Raw genomic sequence first — 11,219 nt, forward strand, 5'->3', positions numbered from 1 at the left:
CTTCCACTTTTGTTAGCAAAAGGTCAGCCTTCCTGGACCTTATCTTGCACAAAGGATATGAATGACGGAGACCTGTAATTTGAACGAAAGAGTGATTGGGTTGGGCAGTGGGCTCTTAGGGGACAGACAGACATTCATCCTTATTGCCAGGAAGGGAAGAGTGAAATTTCATCTTAATTCTTATTAACTAAATTGGAAAGGAGAAAGTTTGGGGATAAAATACAACCAAAATAATGAGTAGATATATCTAGTGTGCATATACACATATGTGTATAAATATGCATACATTTACATGCATATATACATATATAAACATGTACCTAAATGATTTCCATATTTTTGGTAACCAAACTTTTCAAAGAAATTTTGTTACAAAGCTTTGCCCCCTTTGCCCACTTTCCTCTTTCTCTTAGATCCCTTAGTGTTGTCTTTCAGTTACAAGTTTTCCTTTTATCTCCTTGTTTGCTTAAAATGTCACACCCTTCCCACACCCGGGAGCGGTTTAGGATCCTTTCATTTTTTATAGTATGATCTTTAATATTAAAGTTGTATATTCATATTCTTTCCCCTTTTCTTTACTTATCCCTGATCTCTTCAAGTGAAGTCCAATTGCAGAGTCTCCATTTTCTCCAGCTACTGCACTCCATATAGGTCTCCCTGGAGTTTTCTCTGTAATATTAGAATAATAGCGATATATCTATAAATGTAAACATATAGATAGCTGTATGAATATATAGTTACATATACACATGTGTGTATAAAAACGTACAAAAAGTTAAAGAAGGATCACATTTCTCAGCAGAAATGGGGACGCATATATGTGGGAAATGGCATATAATGTTAGACTCTGGATGAACTGATGAGCTTTGAAATTTGATTTTCTTTCTTCCTCTCGTTTTATTTCATGGCACCCTGGATTGCTGCTGTGGGACAGGAATCCCATCCCCCAGCTGAGCCTGGTGGTCAGCTCTCTATGGCCCCTAAAGTTCCAAGCCATCTCACCAGATGGCGCTGTCACTCAACTCTTTTTTGGCCAAGTCCTGTCTGCCATTTTATCAATGTCAAAGACTCCATGACCACTCACTGGGAGCTTGGAGCCCTGCAGGTTTGCCTTGGATTCTTAAGAGATTGTGACTTTTCTGTACTCAAGAAGTGAGACTCGTGCCCAGGCTTCCTGCCTGCGAGGCCCGCTGCTTCTCCACTACTCCTCATGGCTTCTTCCCTCTGTGGAGGATGATGCTAGCAGCCCATGACACCCTTGGAGACCACAGGGACAACTGAGTTCTCAGTATTTAAGGCCTTAACCCAGCTCTCTCACTCCATAAGGTAACAGGCATTTTCTTCAGCCCTGTTTTCATTTTGTGCTCTGGTCAACTTCTCTGGGGAGCATCCCACCCTGGGAACATTGGGAGCTACAGACCAGTCTCTCTCTCTCTCTCTCTCTCTCTCTCTCTCTCTCTCTCTCTCTCTCTCTCTCTCAGATTACCTTCCTCCTGTAGCTCTGCCTTCTCAGAATTCTACCCTTTCCTCAAAAAGGATCCTAAAGGAGGAGGTGGGGAAGAGGGTGAAGGGCTCCTAGCATCTTGGGAGGCACAACTAGGTTGACTTTGACTCTCTCCTGGAATACTGTCTCAGTTCTCAAAATACCTTCTGGCCCATCCAAATCACATCCTGGGGGCCTGAAGATCAGTCACCTTTCCCAGAAGACTCTTGATGATCCTGGAATGAGAGCTGGAAGGAGCTTCTTCATTTCTCTTGTGCCTTAGACCAACTTGGTAGGCAGCCCAGTGAAGCCAAGGGACCTTTTCTCAGAATGCTCTTACATGCATCAAATGAAACACAGATCATTAATAATAACAGCTCCTCACTAGCATTTCTGTGGTACTTGAAATTTTACAATTATTTTCTAACTTTATCCTTACAACCACCCTAGAAAGGAAGTAAAATCAGGATGCTCATTTTTCAGATGAAGAAACTAAGGCAGAGGTTAAGTGACCTGTGCATGGTCTCACAGTTAGTAGGTGTTCAAAACTGAATTTCAACTCAGATCTTCCAACTCCAACCCACTGCTCCACCTAACTGCCTTTACAAATAAATCACTCGTATTCAGATATAGTTATCAAAAATATTTTGGGGGTTTATTTTATATTATTACAATAATCTTGTTGTGAGAGTAAACATAAATCCCCTCCCCCTCAAAAAAAGATGAGAAACCTCAAGAATAGCGTGAGAGAAAAAATGTACTTCAGTCTGTGTTCAGATTCCAATGGCTCTGTTGTCTTCCTTATCATAAATCTATCAAAGAAATTGCTTCAATATCTTTCCCACACTTGGTATCACTAGCTGCATTTCCCTCCACTCTATTCCTCCCCCCTCTCATTTATTCTATTCTCTCTCTTACCCTGTCCCTGTTCAAAAGTGTGTTGTATCTGAGTATTCTCTCCCATGATCTTCCCTCTTTTCTATCACCTACTCCCTCTCTTCCCTCCCCCCATTCCTCTTTATGTTATTCCTTTCTTCTCATTTTTCTCTAGGGTAAGATAGATTCCTATACCCTATTATGTACGTATGTATGTTATTTCCTCTCTGAGCCATTTCTGATGAGAATGGAGGCTCACTCATTCCCCCTCACCTTCCCCCATTCCACTCCATTGATAAAGCTTTTTCTTGACTCTTATGTGAAATATCTTAGTCCCTTGTAACTCTCCTTTGCCTTCCTCCCAGTACTTTCCTCTATCACCATTGACTCCATCTTTTTACTATACCATTATATTCCGCCTCTTCCTATGTCCTGTCTACATATGCTCCTTCTAACAGCTCTTATCAATGAGAAAGTTCATATGAGTGATCAGTATTTTCTTCCCATGCAGGAATACACACAGTTCAACATCATTAAGTTCCTCATAGTTAGTCCTTCTCGTCCACGCCCTCTATGGTTCACCTGAGTCCTGTACTTGGAGATTGAACTTTCTGTTCAGCTGTGGTTGTTTCAATAGGAAAGTTTGAAAGACCCCCTTTCATTGAAAGCTCATCTGTAGCCTGAGCCCATTTTCCATTTCTCTTGAAGGTTTTGGATATAGAAGCTTCAATTTTGTCATCTTCTGAATCTTCCATAGGACCAATGTAATTTTCTATGATCAGATTCTTCTTTTTCTTTTGTTTGCTCATTTTCTCAGCCTATGACTGATTTACCTCACTTCCAGGACTTTGAGGGGGTTTTGGGGACAACCCACAGGGTTTATGAGAGGCTTTGCTGCTTTCTTGCCTGTGTTCAGGCCCTCCCCTCTGCCCTGGAGCTGTGAGGGCAGTCCCTGCTCAGCCATGGGGGTGTTGCAGAGACCCAGACTGCAACCTGGATCTAGTGGACAAACAGTAGAGTCCTGCCCCAGGGAGAGCAGAGAGGCCTCTGAAGTCACCCCCGACCCCCTTACCATCTGAGGGCTGTGCTCTGGAGGTGCAGGCTGGCTTCCCTGATTCCTGCTGCAGATTCTTGTTGCAGGGCTGCTCTGAGGCCTGTGCTCACTCCATACTCACTCTAGTGTGGCAGAGTTCTCTCGCCACCTTTTCAAACTGTTCCCAGTCATCCCTGGGCTAGGAGGTCTGCAAACCACCCCCTCTGCCATGACAGGGGTGCCCCCAGGGATCTAGGCACCTGGCCCCGCTACGCTTTGCCTATGCTCACAGCAGCTTTTTCCAACTCCCAGTCCCAATGAAACAGACCTTTCATGCAGAACTTCTAAGTTGTCTTGGACTGGGAAATTGTAGCACACAGTCTTTCTGTGGGTTCTGCCCCTCTAAATTTTGGCTAGAGTCATCATTTGATGGCTTTTGAAGTTTCTGGAGAACAAGTTTGAGGGAATTCCTGCCTTCATGCTGCCATCTTGGCTCCACCACCCCCCCTCAAAAATAGTTTTTAAAAAATTCAAAGACTCCAGGTAAGGAATTCCTCACCTAATGTAACAACCTAATTTGACCTTATTTGAGGAAACTGAACACTAGGGAGTTGAAATGACCTTGCTAAGTGTCCAACTTTCAGTCCCCTAGCCCACCAGACCTTTAAAACAGGGGATATTAAGGATAGACTGTAACTGAATCACATTAACCTTGATATTCTTGCAGGGAAATGCAGCTAAAGGAAAGGTGATTCACCTCACAGTGAGAAGTTGGTTTTCATTAAATAGCCAAAGAAGGAAGAGGGAGGAAGGTTCCACCTTCTTGCAAAGATCAGGAAACCAAGGCTCTGAGCCAGGCTTCCATACCTCAAGGCTCCAGGTCCAACATTCCACCCACAATGCCATGGACTCTTTGGCCTCACTAGGTTTCCCAGAGGTCACATTCCAGGGAAGGCTGATTGCCAAAGACTCTTTGGAGTCGTGCCAGAGCTAACCTATATCCCCTCATCTACTGCTGGAGAAGTTTACAACTAAGCTCAGTTATCTTGCTGGTGGTCTAGGTGGGGCACCGAGTAGCATTCTAGATCAGGAAGCCCAATCCAGCCCAATTCAGTCTAAGATACTCGTAGTAATCTTGGGAAAGTCATTTGATCATTGTTTGCCTCAGTTTCTTCATCTGTAAAATGAGGATAATAATAGCTCCTAACTCCCAGGATGGGTATGAAGATTAAATGAGATAATATTTGCAAAGCTTATTTGTAACCCTTAAAGCTCTAAAGCTATTACTGTTATTATTTTATTATTATTATTATTATTATGACCCCTGACTAGTGTGGTAGAAAGTATAGTTTTCTATTGTCTTTGATTATTTAATGAAAACCAGCTTCTCACTATGCAGTCAATCACCTTTCCTTGAGTTGCATTTCCCTTGGACCTCTGCTTTCATTCAAGAATATTAAGGTTAGAGGTGGCTAGGTGGTGCAGTGGGTAGAGCACCAGCCCTGGAGTCAGGAGGACCTGAGTTCAAATCCGGCCTCAGACACTTAGTAATTACCTAGCTGTGTGGCCTTGGGCAAGTCACTTAACCCTGTTTGCCTTGCAAAAACCTAAAAAAAAAAGAATATTAAGGTTATGATTCAGTTACAGTCTATCCTTGATGTTTTTATATCATTTTAAATTGTTACTGTCCCTCCAATCTGATTTTATCAGTATTTTAAGTAAATATTTCTTATCATGGTTAGGAGTTATCTTTCTCTATACAATGACTTCAGCAATGAAAGTTGAAGCTGGGTGGCTAGGTGGCTCAGTGGCTAGAGCAACGGCCCTGGAGTCAGGAGGACCTGAGCTCAAATCCAGCCTCAGACACTTAATAATGACCTAACTGTGTAGGCTTGGGCAAGTCACTTAACCCTATTGCTGTGCCAAAAGCCAAAAAAATAAGTTGAAGCTAAACTCAAAGTTATAAGCCTGTCCTGGAAGAAGCATAAGGAGAATATACCCCAACCTTTTCTTCTTTGCTACACTGGGGTACAGAATTTCCTTTATGTCAATTGACAGATGTATTGCTTAACTTTGTTGATCTGTTTTCTTTATTTTTTATTATAAGGAAAACTCTCTGGGCAGGAGATGGGGAAATTCATGGGAAAATGAAGGCCATCAAAAAGCAAAAGATAACTCCAAGTTTTTCAAAGAACATAATCAATTTTAGTCCTTTTTTTTAAGGATTTTCTCCATAGTGGGTATCAAGTTTTATTAAAATTTTCACAGCAATTGAAATATGACCAATGTGAAAAGAATACCCAGAACTACATCACGCTGGACAGACAGTTGGATATGTGAAAGTGAATTTCTCCAAAGAAAACTCCCTTTTTAACTGCTTAGGCAAAATATCACAGTAAACTTCAGAGAAACCCCGATTCCTGTACTGCCTAGCAACATTACAAAGGGAAATGACTAAGTCCACAATAAAAGTTCCCTGCCAGGTATGTTATTACAAGCCTAGTGGAAGCAACCAAGAGAAAAGTTTGTCATTATGAAATTAGAAAGAAATTTCTATTTTTTTGCCATGGGAAAGAGTGAAAAGAGAACTGATTCCAGAGACAGAAGATCTGGTTTAAATCAAATGAGGTGGCTGAAATTTGCCATTTCAAAGACTCATGTAACCTTGGGCCATTCACTTCTCCTCCCAGGGATTCAGTTTCCTTACTTATAAAATGAGGCAGTTTGAGTAGATCTCAGAGATTTATACATCATATCAACTTGTAGATTTCTCTTAGGAGTGTGAGTAATTTTATCAGCCTTCTGAATACCAAACTAATGCCCTGCTTCCTCTGTTTCTACAGATATGTGAGGAAGAAGGGACACTGAATGGCCAGGAATCTGTCTGATATTTCAGGAACTGGTGACATTCAAGGATATGACTATTGACTTCACCCGGGAGGAGCTGGACCCTGGTCAGAAGGCCCTGTAAAGGGGTGGCTAGGTGGCATAGTGGATAAAGCAACAATGTATACAGGTCTCTGTTCTGCTCCTGGCATTTTTCCTGGAGTATCAGGCAGCAAACATCATATCGACTTTTCCCTGATCTTTTCTGAAGCCTCACTGGCTTTCAGGTAGGTGACCATCTTCCAGGTGAAGGATCAGTCTATTAAGAAAGACTGGGTAGGGGCAGCTAGGTGGCGCAGTGGATAGAGCACTGGCCCTGGAGTCAGGAGCACCTGGGTTCAAATCTGGTCTCAGACACTTAATAATGACCTAGCTGTGTGGCCTTGGGCAAGCCACTTAACTCATTGCCTTGCAAAAAAAAAAAAAAAAAAGAAGGCCCTGTAAAAGAGATATGATGTTGGAGAACTATGGAAACCTGGCCTCCCTGGGCAAGGACAACTTTTTCCTTTTAAAAAACATATTTTTGTCAATATCCTTTGATTTTGTATCTCCCCCGCCATTTCCCTGTGCACCCCCCTTTCCAAAGAGATTCTTAGAGAGAATTTTTTAAAATAAAAGAAAAAAATTGGCAAAATTGATTGACACCTTTAAAAAACCAGATTTTATATGCAGTGTCCCACACCTGCGGATTTCAACCTCTGCAAGGGCTTGGAGGGGGAGATTTCTTTTTGTGCGTTTATTTTGATCCAAGTTTGCAACATTTCATTTTGTTTGCTTTGTCTTGGTCTTTCTCTCCTTACATTGTTGTCATCATCCTGAGCATGGTTTTCTTCTTTTTTTTAGAAAGATTTTCTTTATTTTGAGTTTTATAATTTTCCCCTAATCTTGCTTCCCCCCCCATCCCCCACAGAAGGCAGTCTGTTAGTCTTTACACTGTTTCCATGGAATACATTGATCTAAATTGAATGTGATGAGAGAAAAATCATAGAGGATGGTTTTCTTGACTCTACCTCAGTTCATGGAAATCTTCCCATACTTCTTTGGATTCCTCATGATTTTTGTTTCTTACATCATAGTGACTTTCTGTTACAATCACATCTCACAGTTGGTTTAGCCATCCCCAGGACAACTTTGTTCTCTGACCTAGAATCTGCCCCTTAGGGTTGTATTGCTTCCTCTAAGGTATCTAAGGTATATCGGGCTAGCCATGGGGTAGCAAGCAAGGACCATATATTTTTGCTACTTCCTGAGTAAGAGATGGGACACTATTGTCCACTGATACCAGACGAAAAGGTCTTGACATTATACAACTAGAACTTGACACAACTTGGTTCAGATTAATGTCTTAAGTTGAAGTTCCAATTGAAGAGATTTTGGATGCCAATTCCTCTTGTGTGGCAAAACACCTGGTATTGATTCTATTCCAGCTGAAATCTACAAGGTGGGGGGGAAGAGGTTCATACAAAAACTGACTGATATTTTCCAGGTTACATGGTATGAGGAGGTTATTCCCCAGGAATTCAAGAATGCCTCCATTGTCCATCACTATAAAAATAAAGGGAGACAAAAAATTCTTGGTCACCTTAACTTCCCATAACTGTTTATTTTTTAAATTGCCCAAAAAAAAATCAAATGATTTCTTTTATAATTATCCCTTCCAATTATGAGAGTTAGGGACTATGAATGATCTTAGTTCCTAATTGCCTTTTTTCCTTTTACAAAATTTGTGATATTTCTAACACTGTAGGTTATTAAATTATTGTATCTAATTAAGCAATTAGGAGTTTTTATGTTTGTGTCTCTCTTCAAAGAAAAATTAATTTTCTAATGATTTTAAATGAAAAGTGATCTTCACACATTTAATTTTTGGATTCAACCAAATTAAAATAGTTCTATAACCACTAATGTTTAGCAGTTTAAAATCTCAATTCTCATAAGGGCTGTTAACTGTCAGAATCTCAAATTTTAGGACCCACTGATATCAGCTATCTTAATTTTAAGTTTTGGAAAAAATGAACTCTGAAAAGTGATGGTGAGATTTGATGTAATTGTGAACATCACATTGATTCAGTGAAGTATATCTGAAACGACAGTACCTTTTGACAGTACACTTAGACAAATCCTTGGGTAGTTAGGAGGTGCAGTAGAGAGAATACTGACCTTGTAGTCAGGAGGACCTGAGTTCAAATTTGACCTCAGACACTTGACACTTCCTAGCTATGTGACCTTGGACAAGTCACTTAGCCTTGATTGCCTCACATCCAAGGCCATCTCCAGTCATGCTGATTCATATCTGGCCACTGGACTCAGATGGCTTTGGATGAGAAAAATGAAACTGGTGACTTAGCAAAGCCCACCCCCCAACCCCCACTCAAATCCAATTCATGTGCTTGTTGTAGCATCACCTTGCTGGTCTTCTTCAATAATGAAGGACAAACATCATATAAGATCTTTGACATTTAAAGAGACTCATATAGCCTTGAATATCCCTTCCTTAATGACTTTATGTTGTTTTTACTAACTAATGTCAGATTGTCCTTTATAATCTATAATACAATTTGCCTCATTGTCAAATGATCAACAAAGATTTGCATTAGAAAGATTCTTCGATTTGTAGCCTAATAATTTCTTGATTTAAAATACCAGCTTCTATTAAAAACACAATTTTACTTTATATATTAATTAACAAGAACTGCACCACTGGGGGAAAAAACAGTATGATGAGACTAATTTTCTGAAAGGCTCAAAGTGTAATCTTTTCTCTATTATCTTTCAAATAACTCAGAGGTTAAGTCTATTTCTTCTGTTCTCTTACCCTAACTTATTACAGCCTTAACAGAAAACCATTAAATTTTACTTACTTTCCAGTTGATTCCTGATTTTAAAACAAACTTTTTCTCTCTGGGAGCACTTTGGGATTCACCTTCAATATGGGAGTCGCCACGTAGGGACTGAAAAGAAGGCTTGCATGGTGTCTTCAGGTGGCTTGTTTAAAAGCAAAAAGAAACAGATGGGTAAATAAGTTCCAACTTTACTTACTTTTATTGTTTTGGAGAGAGAACACTAAGGATGGTCTGAGTTTTTCTGTTCTGCCTTTTTAATCAGAAAAAAATCACATTGCTTTCCCATAATAAAATCCGTCATCCCATTTTAGTACAATTTTTTAAATTTTATTTGATTTTTATTTTTAGGTTTTTGCAAAGCAAACGGGTTCAAGTGGCTTGCCCAAAGCCACACAGCCAGGTAATTATTAAGTGTCTGGGGTCACATTTGAACTCAGGTCCTCCTGATTCCTGGGCCGGTGCTCTATCCACTGTACCATCTAGCCACCCCATTTTAGTACAATTTTTAAGTTCATTTTTCAAGAATTTGTAAAATCAATTGCACAGGGTGGCCCCCATAAACTTCAGACTCAAAAACTAACAAACTGAAAACACTTTGGAAGTATTCTGCTGATCAAAAAGTAGAACTGATTTTTCTTAAGTAAACCCTGAGCAGTTAGAGATCTAATGTCACTTAATAATACTTCAACAAATTATTTTAATGTTAAGTAGAAAACATTTTTAAAATATTCTAATTGATTCACCAATTTTTTTATTTCATCAAACTTTACTAGTACTCTCATCTCACCAAATAGTCATAAAAATATTCAAATTAAAATTTAGAAATTTCAACAGAGAAATTTTTTTAATTTTAATTACAATTTTAGTGTCTTATTAGTTTTTTTAAAGTCTGTCTTTAATCTCTGCAATTTCCAACATGTTCAGTATTGGAAATATAGAGAAAAGAGATATTTGCCTTTTCTGAAGACTTCTGAAAGTTTCATTTTTTACAGTGTTTTCCCCTGGGTTGATTAGGACAAAGTAAAAAGATAGGGTGTATTATCAGGATCTGAAACAAAACCAAGGTTTGGAAAAACTTGGTGGTGTAGATTAGCAAAGAACAGAGAAAAGACAGACACTTACTCCTCTATATTTTCATCCTGTAAATTTCTATTTTGCTATCCAGCACCCCATTTTCATTCTTAAAGTTTTTTTTTAAATTTTTTTTTTTTGCAAGGCAGTAGGGTTAAGTAACTTGCCCAAGGTCACCACAAGCTAGGTAATTAAGTGTCTGAGGTTGGATTTGAACTCAGGTCCCCCTGACTCCAGGGCCAGTGCTCTAAATTCTTTTTTTAGACTTTTTTTATTTCTTTTTTTTAGAACGATTTCATTTATTTTGAGTTTTACAATTTTTCCCCTAATCTTGCTTCCCTCCCCCCACCCCCCACAGAAGGCAATTTGTCAGTCTTTACAATGTTTCCATGGTATACACTGATCTCAGCTGAATGTGATGAGAGAGAAATCATATCCTTAAGGAAGAAACATAAAGTATAAGAGAGAGCAAAATTACATAATAAGATAACAGATTTTTTTCCCTAAGTTAAAGGTCTTTGGTCTTTGCTTAAACTCCACAGTTCTTTCTTTGGATACAGATGGTATTCTCCATTGCAGACAGCCCCAAATTGTCCCTGAGTGTTGTAGTACTCTATATTCTTAAAGATTCTTAGGTCCCACTTTCTTTATGCAATCTCTAGTAAAATGCTTCCTTTTATGGCAATAAAGGCATACCCATTTCCTCAGACAGGGGTCAAAAAGGAACCAGAGGTATTTGGGCAATGACCAAGGTTGCCTGAGGTTTCTATCTAGGTTTTCTCTCTCTCTCACTCTCTTTTTAATCTCTCCTTTCATATTGGGGAATTTATGGGATTATAAAATAGAGTTTCAAGAGTATCATATTTCCAGGCTGAATGGCACCAAGCCTATTGGAGAGAAAAACCTTCCAGCAGCCAATCCTTCTTGTCTAAAAGAGGTTAGTTTTTTTTTTTTAACCAAATAGAATAGAATAGGGTGGAAGGTACAGACACAACAGGATAGACAGAAATGAACCTTTTAAAGAGCA

The sequence above is a fragment of the Macrotis lagotis genome, chromosome 1 (genome assembly GCF_037893015.1).
Source record: "Macrotis lagotis isolate mMagLag1 chromosome 1, bilby.v1.9.chrom.fasta, whole genome shotgun sequence".
In the NCBI taxonomy this organism is placed as follows: domain Eukaryota; kingdom Metazoa; phylum Chordata; class Mammalia; order Peramelemorphia; family Peramelidae; genus Macrotis; species Macrotis lagotis.